Genomic DNA, 12,477 nt, shown 5'->3' with positions numbered 1-12,477 from the left:
TGGAACGCGATTTAGCCAATCACAATCAAGGATTGGAACAATCAGTTTTAGAAACTTTTTTTTCCAATAGACACAAAACCTAATCTGCTTTTTCGCAGTTCCATGACGTGAACATACTTCCAAACCTGCTGTCTGATCACAATATGGTTACAGCCAAAATAACTATCAAGAACACACAGGCCAAGGCTACTAGATGGCGCTTTAATACAACTTTATTGGAAAACAATGACTTTTGCAATGGCTTGGGGCGGTGGCGGTCCCCACTCACTGGGAGGTGGCTGCCAACCTCCGTGCTGTGACTGGCACTCGCCCTGACTCTGACTCGGCCCCTTGCTCGGGGGGTGTTGAGACGAGGTCGTGTCACCAGTGACACTGAAAATACATCATAAGGAAAATGGTCAGATGACTTCCTAAAGTGGAGACGAGTGATTTTGATCAATGTTTGAACCGACCAAACTAGATCTAATTGTACTTTTGATCAACTTTCGTGCCAGTTATTGGTCAATTTCAGTAATGAGGCAAGACGGGATATACCACACGTTGGCTCCAATTCTAGTTATAATTGAAATTAATGGTAATAATTAAGCTCACCATGACTGAATCAAGGGTTGTCTGGAGGGAGGTCTATTGGACCGGTCCTCACTGTCGTCATCGGTTGAATCTGACTCGCAGAAGGGCCTCAGGACCTTGTCGATGCCCTTCCGGGCCCGGCGAAAGTCCTTTACACTCAGCCCCAGCAGCACACTTTTTACGTAGGTGGTCCTCTCGGTGACTGGCTCGGGAGGCGGGAGTTGCTCACGCAGCATCGTCAGCATCTCCCCGCTCTCCTTGGCCTTCCTCTTGAGGGTCTCCATGTCGGAGGACACCGACAGGGCTGGGGTGGGTTGATGTTCTAAGACGGGGACGGTCTCAGCAAACTCGTCAACATCAACCCCCTCCTCCGCGGCTGCCCGCTCAGCCTCATCTAGGTCCCTGTGAGATTCGGCTATAATCGCCTTCAACTGGAAAGACACGGAATGACACTGGTAAACACAACATGTTTTGAAATTGACAATAAACAATTGTACATACATGTCTCTTTCAGTTATTTTTCAATATTGTAGTATAATTATATGATTAGGTCAATATCCACATCAATACTTACACTCCGGATGGGCTTAGAGCTGTGGTGGACAGCATGGTGGAAAAAGCAACATTTTGATTTCATCCATGACTCCCTCTCCGTCAGTTCTTGCTGGCCCTGCCCACTCTTCTTCTTGTCCAACCTGGTAGATATTATTAAGCATACGGTAAATATATAGTAAGTGTATGGTAAGTATATAAGTATATGGTAAGTATATAAATTCCATTATTATTAAAGTCATGGCAATTATTTGAAGCATTTTCATAATTTCAAACATAAATACTTGCCTTGTGAACATGTCCCTGAGGGACTTGAACCAGGTCCACAGGTGGTCCACCCCGATCCCCAGCTCTGTGGCCTTGGCCTTGTTCCTGTAATCTATTTTCTGGGAGTTCCACAGAAGTTCGTTATCCCGGAAAAACTCTACCTCCACCGCCCGGTCCTGGATCCTGCAATCCTTCCTCTGCTTCTTCCCTCTCGTTTCCATGGTTGGAAGGTCCTCCTTAGGGTCTTCAGGGGGTGTCACACCTCGGATGGGCACTTATTCGTGCTGTCTTTCACTGGCTTCGTCCGAAAACATTGCTACTGAAAGAGGCTTTGCATTCTTCTTACTTTCAGCATTTACCATCTTCTTACTTGCAGCAGCAGCTCTAGTAGCAGAAGCCCCCCTCCCACTCTTATGTCGTCTAGGCGGCATGATGTTTACTGTTCACAACAACTGAATCCACTGATTTTCCAGCGTTTTATATCCGTTTGACTATAAAACCCACACGTCAGCAAAACTCTACTCTGTCGTTATTCACACGTTATTCACACGCTCATCACGCTCGTCTAACGTTGACTTATCGTTAAAACAGAGGGGAAGATTCTGATGGATAAGCAACAAACTGACATTAGGGGATTTATGGATTCATACATCACGTATCTGAACAGTCAGCTCACTGGCACCATTAACTGGTGGTTGAAACACCTCCAAAATGCTATGCTTCAGGATACCAAAGCCATCATACAGCCTCTCTCTTCCACTCTGCTGCAGGTTCAAACTGAGGTCACTGATTGTTCAAGAATGGTGGACTCTTTTAACATTGAGCTCCCTTCTTTAAGACAACACATGCTCCAGACTGGGTCGTCCAAACACAGACAGTAACTGACCCTCCTGGCCGACTCTCACCCTCTGTAAGCCAATCGTTCCCACGCTTTTATTCTATCCTGCAGCCTGACAGTCAGGAAGCTGCTCTTGCTTCCTCTTCTCCTTCCCCTCACTCAGGAAAGGTCAGAGGCATGTTTATGGGGAAACCACCTATTAAAATACAGTTTCCTTGCTTTGGTAGGAAAGATGATGATCCTGATCCATTGCGATATGTGGAGAAGTGTCACGACTACCTTGCATTGAACCCTCTGCTAGATGAGGATATCATCGTAATGTTCTCTATGGCACTGCCCGTGACTGTTGGGATGTGGCACGTGGAACCATTACCACATGGTGTTTGAGAAACGTTTTCTTTCTGCTTTCTTATCGGAAGATTATGATGATGAGTTGGCTGAGAGAGTGTGGACCTGCGTACAAGGAGAGATGGTGTCCATTCGAGACTTTGCCTACAGCTATTGTGCCTTGTGCAAGAGGTGGAAACCTGGGATCACGGAGAATTAAATCATCAAGCTCATCTTGAAAAACATCATCCCGCATTTAGCCTCTCAGCTTCGGGGCCGAGGCAGAGATGTGGAGGAACTTGTGAAACTAGGCACACAATTTGAGAAGGACTGGGAACACCATCGGCAGCATACTCAAGGCAACTTCTGCCTCGGGTATGCCTTCCAGTCGAGCATACACCGCCATCCGCACCACTCAGACCACAGAAAAGGCTGTGCAAATTTCAGTCTATGCATTTTTTTCATTGCGTAGACTTTTAGATGCGGGGAGCTCCAGTATAAAATGTTGTAGTCCTTCTTGGAAATCAGGAGCCACGTATGGTTATATTTTCAGGACGTGTGGCTTGTGTTGTGTGAGGAGGCCGACGGGAGCGAGAGTTGCATTGGGTTGTTTTGTAGCTTAGTTGATTTTGTTGGCTATTTTGTTTGGCATAATAGAGTACTCTGTTTCCCACAGTTAGTCATGGAAGGGCTGGCTGGAAGGGACGTTTTTTTGTTTGATCCATTGCTGGAGCCTATGATCTTGGCTGCGTTCTCGACGCCTCAAGGCTCAAACGCAGCATCGAATAGGATGAATGGATTCACGTTCGAACAACAAAGGAGATTGCTAGAGATGCAATTAAAACGTGACACATTTTTGGCCACTGAGCGTGAAAGGCAATGGGAATGGGAAAAGCGTGAACGAGAAAAAGATCGAGAGCTTGAGTACTTTCGCATGAAACTGGAGAAACAGCGTTTGAAACTGGCTAGGGAGGGTATTGCACATTGTGGCAATCCTGGAAGTTCCCCTTCAGAGGCAAAGTTTAAACTTTTACCCAGGTTCAATGATCGTGACTCAGACCTGTTTTTTTCCCCATTTGAAGTATTGACAGAGGAACCCAGTGTTACTGCTGCTGGTGATGAGGCCTCTCTGATGTGTTTAGTGAGTGAGAGCACTGACACAGTCAGTGAGGAATTCTCTTTAGAACAACCACAAACATGTGCTAATGACAGCCATAGCCCATTTGTAACACAGGGTGGGGTTGCATTGATTGTGAGTGACCAGAAGGTGCCTGTGCGTATTCTGCACGACACGGGAGTGTCAGAATCTGTTTTGCTTTTCTCTAAAGAGTCTGACTTGTGTCCTTATCTGGGGTAAGCTGCAAAAGTGGTGGTACAAGACAGCACAAGGTTCAGCCCAAATGACCTAGTCTTTGTCAATAAAGTCAGGGGTCTGTTGTCTCTGTTAAAGGATGGTTTGGAGGAATCAAAACCTCCTGGGAATGTGATTGGTTACGTCAATAGGTTCCCTCGTAGATTATTGCTTGCCTGGAAAATGGCCAGTGACAATGGGACGAGAGTGGTTTTGAGAGTGGTTGGTTACTATGAAGGCTTCTGTGGTAAACTTCTCCACCGTTGGTTGCCCACTTACAAACCTCCATAAAGGAGGAGCAAAGTTTGTTTGGTTTCGCTCCTGGGTCACTGCTTTAGTAATGTTGTCCGGTCTCATGCTCTCTGTTCCTCTTGTTCCTTTTCTCCTGTTATATACTTAAATAGGCTTTCCAAGGTACCTGGATTGCGGGTTGAACAGAAGTTGGAGGTTTGGGAGGGGATGAGGAAATTGAGATTGGGCAATACACTTGGTGGTGGTTGGTGTTACACCTTGTCAAAATCTGGATTCATGGTTTTGTATTGGTGTTGGGTTGCACGACGGTGGAATGGGAATTGTTATGCCAATATTTATTGTTATGCCTTTAAATTACAGTAGGCTATTTGATATAAGGACCTATGGTCTTTGGAAAATGTATTTATGATTTATTGCTTTATTGCAAAATTATTTGTATTGTAAACTGTTCTGCAGTATGGAGCAGTTGTGCTGTTCAGCAGTTTAGGTTGTCCAGTGCAGAGTCCCGCTTAGCTGGGCCTCTGTTTTAAGGGTGGGGGTATGTTACGACCGTACTAATCCGGCCTGGGTTGATTGTTTATACTATTGTAAATAAAACCTTTTAATATTTACTACGGTGTGGTCGACCTATTTTATGTCAGGGCTGCCTTGATTCAGGCAGTTGTGACACACAGAAAGAGTGAATCGCACTCTGAAAGCCATGCTGGCATCGTATGACGGGGGAACAGCATAACCAGTGGGATAGATTCCTTCCTGAATTCCGGTTTGCTCTGAATAGTACGGTTCAGGAATCTCTTGGAGTTACCCCAGCAGAAGCATATCTGGGAAGAAAACTGATAGGACCCGTCGACCGTATCCTGCAGGTCACAACTCCCCCTCCAGGATCCTCCTCTTATGGAATTGTGGACCAGCAGAAATCCATGGCAAATCTCATTGAGAGCAGCAGAGCTAAGGCCAGACTCCGACAACAGCGGAATTATGATAAAAATCGGTGGGAGGTAACCTACAAACCTCAAGACCGGGTATGGTTACGGCATCATCCCCAGTCAAAGGCCCGAAATCTGTTCACCACTAAACTTGCCCCCCGGTGGATTGGTTCCTACCGGGTGGTGAGGAGGCTGGGCCCTATCAACTATGTTGTCTCTCATGAGGAAACTGGAGAGGACCCCCATACAGTCAATGTGGTAGACCTAAAACCGTGTTATCCCACTGCTGAAGAGCTGGACATACAGCAAAAGGGAAAACTACGACAACTCCTTATGGATGACTTCTCTGATGAGGAATTTCTCGGGTTCCCCTAACTGAGTTGGTTATGGGGTTTCCTATCCTCATCCACGCTATGTCTTTTTCCATGGGAGGGAGAGTGTGGCGTGTATCATGGAGCCTTCACCATGCACGCCCATTTTTCTAAAGCCTCTTACTATTTTTCCTCCCTGATGGACTAATGAAAGTATTTTCCCTATAAGTTTTAGTAAGTGTAGACCTGGTACTTTTTAGAACTGCTCAGTTGCATTCTTTGTCTACAAAAATTATCTCAGGTGTTTTGACTCTTTCTCTGTTAGTCTGGTCTTGTACTCAATTCTCTGGCTGAACAATGGATGGAGCGGCATTGGATGTTTGGTGGATGCCTTGCGGACTTGTGCAACAGGATCTCTTTCGTTTGTGGAATACGAAATGGATGTGCTTTAATTGCAGACTACGTTTCGGGCTTCCTGGTGGAATACCGGATTCAGATCGCTGTCAAAGGCTCTCAGGTACTCTCTGTGTCTTATTACCGCTGCTACTGACAGTTTTTCTGCATTGTAGTAAACAATACCTCCACTATAACCCGACGTTTCGTCTGGTGCCTCTGCTCCACTACCGACGTTCTGTTCGTGTCGCATCACTGCTGCTACTACTCCTTACGTCCGTCCTCTTGCCTGCTGGACAAACGTTGGAGTTCTCTCCCTTTTCCCTCCCGTCGCCTGCCCGCACGCACACACACTCACATACATTTACATTTACATTTAGTCATTTAGCAGACATACACAACACTATGGTTTAGTCCATGTGTGACTGAAGGTTGTTATCGTGTTCAAGTGTATTGGTATTTGTGTGTGTGAACCATTAGTTCTGAAGATAATGAAATTAACTGAGATTGTGGGGAAAAACTGTTGATGCACTGTTCTTTTCTTTTCCTGTGTATATTTAATGTTTTTTCTGTCAAACTGCTCCTTCCCCTTGTCATTCTAAAATACACTGACTTATTGCTATTTTCATTGCCTTCACCCAACCCCTGAGCTAGCCAGGACAGGTTCAATATTGGCCTAATTCCTTTTAGTGCGGTATTGGGTATGGTAGTGATAGTGGCCTTTGTAACTTTCCTCTCTCTGTGACGCTCCCTCTGAGCATCTGGCGCCCAACAAACAATTTCCTCTTTTCTAAGGCCACTACTCCGCTACAAGGGACTCACCCAGTTCGTGCCTGCCCTGCTAAGCGGGTGTGCTGCCGGAACTAGCCCCCGAAGACACTAGACACGTCAAGTGCCGTCATTTAGAGTTTCAGCCAAAGCCAGCGAATAATTTTGTAAGCCACATTGAGCCGCCATCTGATATTTTTTGGCTGAGCCAGCTGAAATTATTTACATTAAATAATAATTATATCTATGTTAAAGAAAGTATTATTATATTTTATCATGAATGTCTTTTTGTTTTAAGGTTTGTTCCAATATGCTGTGTGCCCTGCGTTCTCCATGTAGGTTAGACTTTGGAAGACAATTAGCAGTCAAGAATGTTAACCCAGATACCTCACGTATATGTTTACCTAAGATAAGAAGGAATCGGGGGTATTGTGAAATGTCTTTTTGGTGGGCAGGGGTAAGATCCAGCCAAAACTGGATCTCAGCATCCTGTCTTCCATCCTGTGTAAACATTGTATTTTCAATAAAGGGAGTGTTTTTTAGCATGGCACGTCAGAGAGAACCTGGTCAAGGTGTCTGCTCTCCGTCGGGGCCCTGTTCGTAAACAGTCCAGTTCACTTACATGCTGGGTGGTGTCTTTAATCTGCTAACTAACTGTTTAGGGTCTTTTCCCTGACAATCTATCACATAGAGACATACACGCACGAAAAATAAATGATAAACAAAATCAATTTTGCACACCGGATTCACCACAGTCTCGTGCTCGTTGCTATAATACACAGGAATCACAGTGAATTGATGACCATTAAATTGCACGTTTTCAGATAGTGATGACCATAGACATAGAGAGTAAAAGAAGCAATGCATTTTTCTCTCACGCTGAGCTGAAATGGCGGAAAGAAGGTAATTGTGTTGTTCTCACATACTTTCCTAATTTCTACGTAGGATACTCAGACTTTTGTTAGATCTTCAGCTTTTGGAAGTAAGAATGCCGTTTTGTCAGGACTAGAATGCCGTTTTGTCGTTGTGTCAGGACTAGTGTTTTATCGATATTTTTGTACTCTTTCAGGACTTAACAAATATGTCAGCAGCACACGACCAAGCACACATTTAAAGGATTCTGGTGTGACATGGAGTGTGACAGTGTTGATTCTGCTCATAGCGTTCGTTCACATTTTTGGACGCATATGGGCGATTTGTATGTGGCATTGGGCCTCATTTATAAAACGTACTTACGCACAGATTTTATCTTAGAGTGTTTGTGCGATCAAATCCACGTATAAGTACAGATTTATAAAAAATGTCTTAGACGTAGAAAAGGACGTATCTCTACGTCTGGTTCTAGTTCACGTAAGTACATTTCCTTGTGGCAATACTGGAGTACTGCAGGAATTCAGAACTCTCTGAGCGCCGACACACAGTTTCATCCTCATCATCGTCACCACCACCGTCACCATTAGGGCTAATAGTAAAAGGCCAAATGAATGTTTCGCTCAATAAAATCAATTAAACAATTTGAATAATTCATACATGAATGAAATTCACATCTAATAGGTATTCATTTTAATTCCACACATGTAAAACATTTCGCTCAATTTATAGCCTATAAAAAGCCTGATAGTGACTTAGTTTTCAGTAGGAGATATGGCTGCATTGGCGTTGTTAGAGGATATTGCCAACCGCGCAATAAGGAGAGAAAGGGTTTTTCGTGATCGTGCAGGATGATGTATGGCTGATAAGCAGGTACCGCTTGCCAAGAACGAAATGTGAAAGAGGATTTCTCAGGGGTCCGTGTACTTTGCGGCCAATTGATTTTCGTTTTGAAATGAGAAAAACAAAATCGGGAAACGACCCATTTTCCGTTTTTTGTTTTGATAATAGAAACGGAAAACGAAAAAACGACCCATTATCTGATTTTCTTTTATGTGCTTAAACATGGAAATCGGGAATTAAAATACTGCGTGGAAATCTTCTTTCTCAATTTTGCATAGATTTTTGTGTTGTGACCTGGAAGCTATCGTAAGTAGTATGACTCTTGCCTCATACCCGAAAGTCAGGAGCAGTAGTTGGAGGTGTAATTGATTTGGAGACATAATTTGGAGTCAGACATCCATGAGACGCACGTAAACAAAGTCTTTGCACGAATATGCAGGTTTTTTTGCAGAGAACAGAATAAATGGAATGTCTTGTGGCGATTTCACCGCGAATGTGCGGAGGTGGTGTGCTGAGCAGGTGCCTTGTCAGGGACTTCTTTGCTGGGAGGCAATGTCTCTCTCCATTGAATAGGGAATGTATTTCAAGTATGTGTAGAACCTATTTAGAATGGCTCACCTTACATAAAACGGCAATTTTATGTAAAAAAAAAAAAAAAAAAGCCCAGAGAGAGGAGGCAAACAGTACCTCTGCCTCAATGAGGGGGGCGTGTGAAAGCATGGAAACAGGCCTTTTAATTGAAAGCGTCAGATAAACCGGCGTCAGATAAACCCCCTCGCGGGAGCGCGCACCACTCGCTTGATCGGAAAGGAAAGCAGTTCGCCTAAACAAACGCAGGGGAAAATACTATACTACGATTTACTTATTTGTGAAAGAGATGGACCAACCAGAACCGGAACCCGTATACGCTGGCCTGCTAATGCATGCACATTCTGTGTTCGATGTGATGCTAGTTCGGGAGTTCCAGAGGTAATGCGAGTGCGCGCCAAATTTTTTGGCCTTTATTTGAGCGCAAAATAGTTTTTTTGAGTTCCCGCGGCAATGAATGTAAGTTAAAGTAACTTTGCTATATATATAATTGTTTAAAGTATGTTGACCTATGATATATATTTTTATGGAATCCCGGGATTAGCATTAGTCTTTTTACTATTTAATTACAATGTTTTTTAATATTTTATGGTATTTTTCATTCAATCCAATTAAACAGGTTAATTACAGTGGTCTGTACATCACAGATGACACCAACACAGCAAAATTTCCTGAGCCAACAGGACGTTTTTCAACTATTAATCTGTTTCATCGCGGTCATTATGAGGTCCACGGAGATCCAGACCAGCTCCCACCCACTCCAGCAGTTCCTGTTCCTTTTTCCTTCACTCGCCGACCCTCACCTTCTGCTTCTGCATCCACTGAAACACCACCACGAGCTGGAATTCCAAGAGCTAGCAGCATGTTCCACGCACGATTGTTCCAAAGGTTACTTGTATGTATATGTATATGTAACTGATCTCTGCTGCTAAAATCTCATTTTATAATATATAAATATCATTTTAGGCCCATAGGTGTGATTTTAAGACAGTCTGATTTATCCCCAGGTCAATCCATATTGCGGAAATAATAAATGACAAGCTTAGTACATCCAGAACTGTGGTAATTCGCTTTTTGGAAGCCGATGCATCTGTGGAAAGAATTACAGCTAAAGTGAAGGATGCATTAAGCTGTGAGGAGCCACTCACCCTGACCGACAGCCAAGGAAACGAGATTGTGGACTCGGAGGGCACAAGAAGTAAGTTGTATGATCAGAAACTTGCTTCTAATGTGGTTTCTAACATTCTTAACATTAATGTTGATTTTAAAGGGGTCATTGATTGCAAAACCGAATTTACCTTGTCACAGTTGAATAACGACAGTTCAGTAGGTAAAATGGACATACAGTGAACCTCAAAGTCCATTGACACCTCTTTCATATGCAAATCTCACAATTAAAAAATGTAGCTGTAAAATGGTAGGTTTTGAAAAAGCCACCGAACTGACGTCAGTTTGGTGGCTCCACCTTTTTTGGCTCTGGTCTGTACCTTTGTCACGCCCCAAAATTTGCTGCGCGCTGCTCTGTGTACTTCCACGGAATTACAAAGAAGAACGTTTTTCAAGGATAGTTTTCGAGGACAGTTTTGAAAACCTGGGACAATGTAAAGCAGGATTTGCTAAGAAGCTGTTGCTGAAAAGAGGTGCTGTTCCGACCTTATGTTCATTACAACCGCAAGCTGTAGTATGATGTTGTCGCTAACAGTTATTAGCAATGCTAACGAATCCTGCCTGTATCTAGCATCGGTAGAATGTGTGATGATTTAGTTTATTGGCAATGTTCCTGACGTTATTTCATGTTCCTGACCTGTGTTTTATTCAAATAAATAACCCGTGTTTGTTTTCACACAACCTGTGAAACAGTGTGAAATGCCCCAAAAAAACAGTCAATGACCCCTTTTAAAAACAGAAGTGAAGTTAATGTTTTCTGACTTCTTAGGTTCCCATTTCTGGAAAACAGAACTCCAGAAAAATCTATGCCATCTCTGAATGTGACTTTGTGGAGTTCCAAAATGGGAGAAGAAATAAAGCAAGGTAATACAACATTTGATGTGTAGGCAAACTCATATATAAACTAGAAAATGCATTTCCTGAAGGAAATACCAGTGCATGAAATGCAAAAGTTAAGAAAGGAAGAAGAAAAGAAAGAAAGAAGAGTGGAAGGAAAGAAGAGTGGAAGAATAATTATTATTTGAACTTAATTTGGTCTGCTTTTTTGAGTGATGATCATGAATGAAGTAATTATGATTTAATTATATGACAACTTACCCAACAGAATTGTAAAAATAGAAAAACGAATAATGTCTCATAGGTTGACGCTTTTACAGAGTAAAATAAACATTTATAAAATATTCAGAGAGATATTTAAACATTTGTTCATATGCACCATTTGAAAAAAATCTTGAATCCTTTCTTTTCTGTTCATACATTTAAGTCGAAGGGACGTAGACAGTTTGAGCTTACAAGAGGTCATTGGTAAAATTGACCAACTAAAACAAGCCGCCGGGAGCCTCCCTAAGACATCACCTTAACCATAAACCAGCTGTCTGAGCTGGCAAAGACCAAAAGCACAGCAGTAATGACAGATGCCGGTCTGCTCCCTATAAAGGACGCATTCACCGGTCTCGTTTGTAGAGGTACGTGTAAGATATGTAACGGTAGGTAATTCTACAGTACAAAACATAGCCACCTGCCACCCTCAAGCACTGCGCTGACCAGCTGTCACCGGTGTTCACCGCCATCTTCAATGACCTCAGCTTGTTATCTTGGATGTTATAATGTTTACATGACTGGAATGAATGACCTCATCTTGTTATCTTGGATGTTATAATGTGTACATGACAGTTAAAAAAAAAAGAGACGACTTGAGTTACAAGACTGTAAGTGCACTTTATCCAAATTGTTGTAATAAATGTTATTTTTGGTACACTGCTTCTTTATTGACCATTGCAGGTCACTGTGTAACAGGTCGCACATGTCTTGAGGTGATATCAATCAGAGACCTAACTGCATTTTTAAAAGGGCCATAGTTATGGTTAACCACATTTTGGTATAGTGATAGCAAGTCAAAGAGAGAACCAAACTCAGTTTCAGTTTATTGTTGGGCTTCTTCAGAGGGGAAAGGATCACATCCAAAAATGGATTGCCTTTTTAAGGCTGATCCCATTTCCTGCTGATACAGGTCAGCTGCAACAGCACCAACAGGCAGAAGGTCCTCAGGAAGTTTTGCAGGACACCCTTCTTTAGCCAGTTCATTTGGTATTCCCCTTCCTGCAAGACAGTAAAGTGAGTAGTGAGATTAAAGGGGTTACAGTTGGGTAATAACAATAATTTTGCCAATGATGTTTTGACTTGTTATTTTAGTTGTCTATCACAGCATATTGGAATTGACAATAATGACTATGAGCTTCATTCAGATGGGGGTCATTCCTACAAAATTCACCCAATCTAAATGTAAATACCCTCAAATTAAAGATGAGTGTCTGCGCTTTGAGCATATATTCATTATTTACATTCAACTCCAATCCTGTAGTAGTCAGCTAAAATAGCAAGAACATGGTCAACGTCCAAAACACTTGGGTCTAACTAATAACATGTTTTACTAATTTAATCTGCCCCTCTACT

Source organism: Clupea harengus, chromosome 9 (assembly GCF_900700415.2).
Source record: "Clupea harengus chromosome 9, Ch_v2.0.2, whole genome shotgun sequence".
Lineage (NCBI taxonomy): Eukaryota > Metazoa > Chordata > Actinopteri > Clupeiformes > Clupeidae > Clupea > Clupea harengus.
This window is presented reverse-complemented; position numbering follows the sequence as displayed.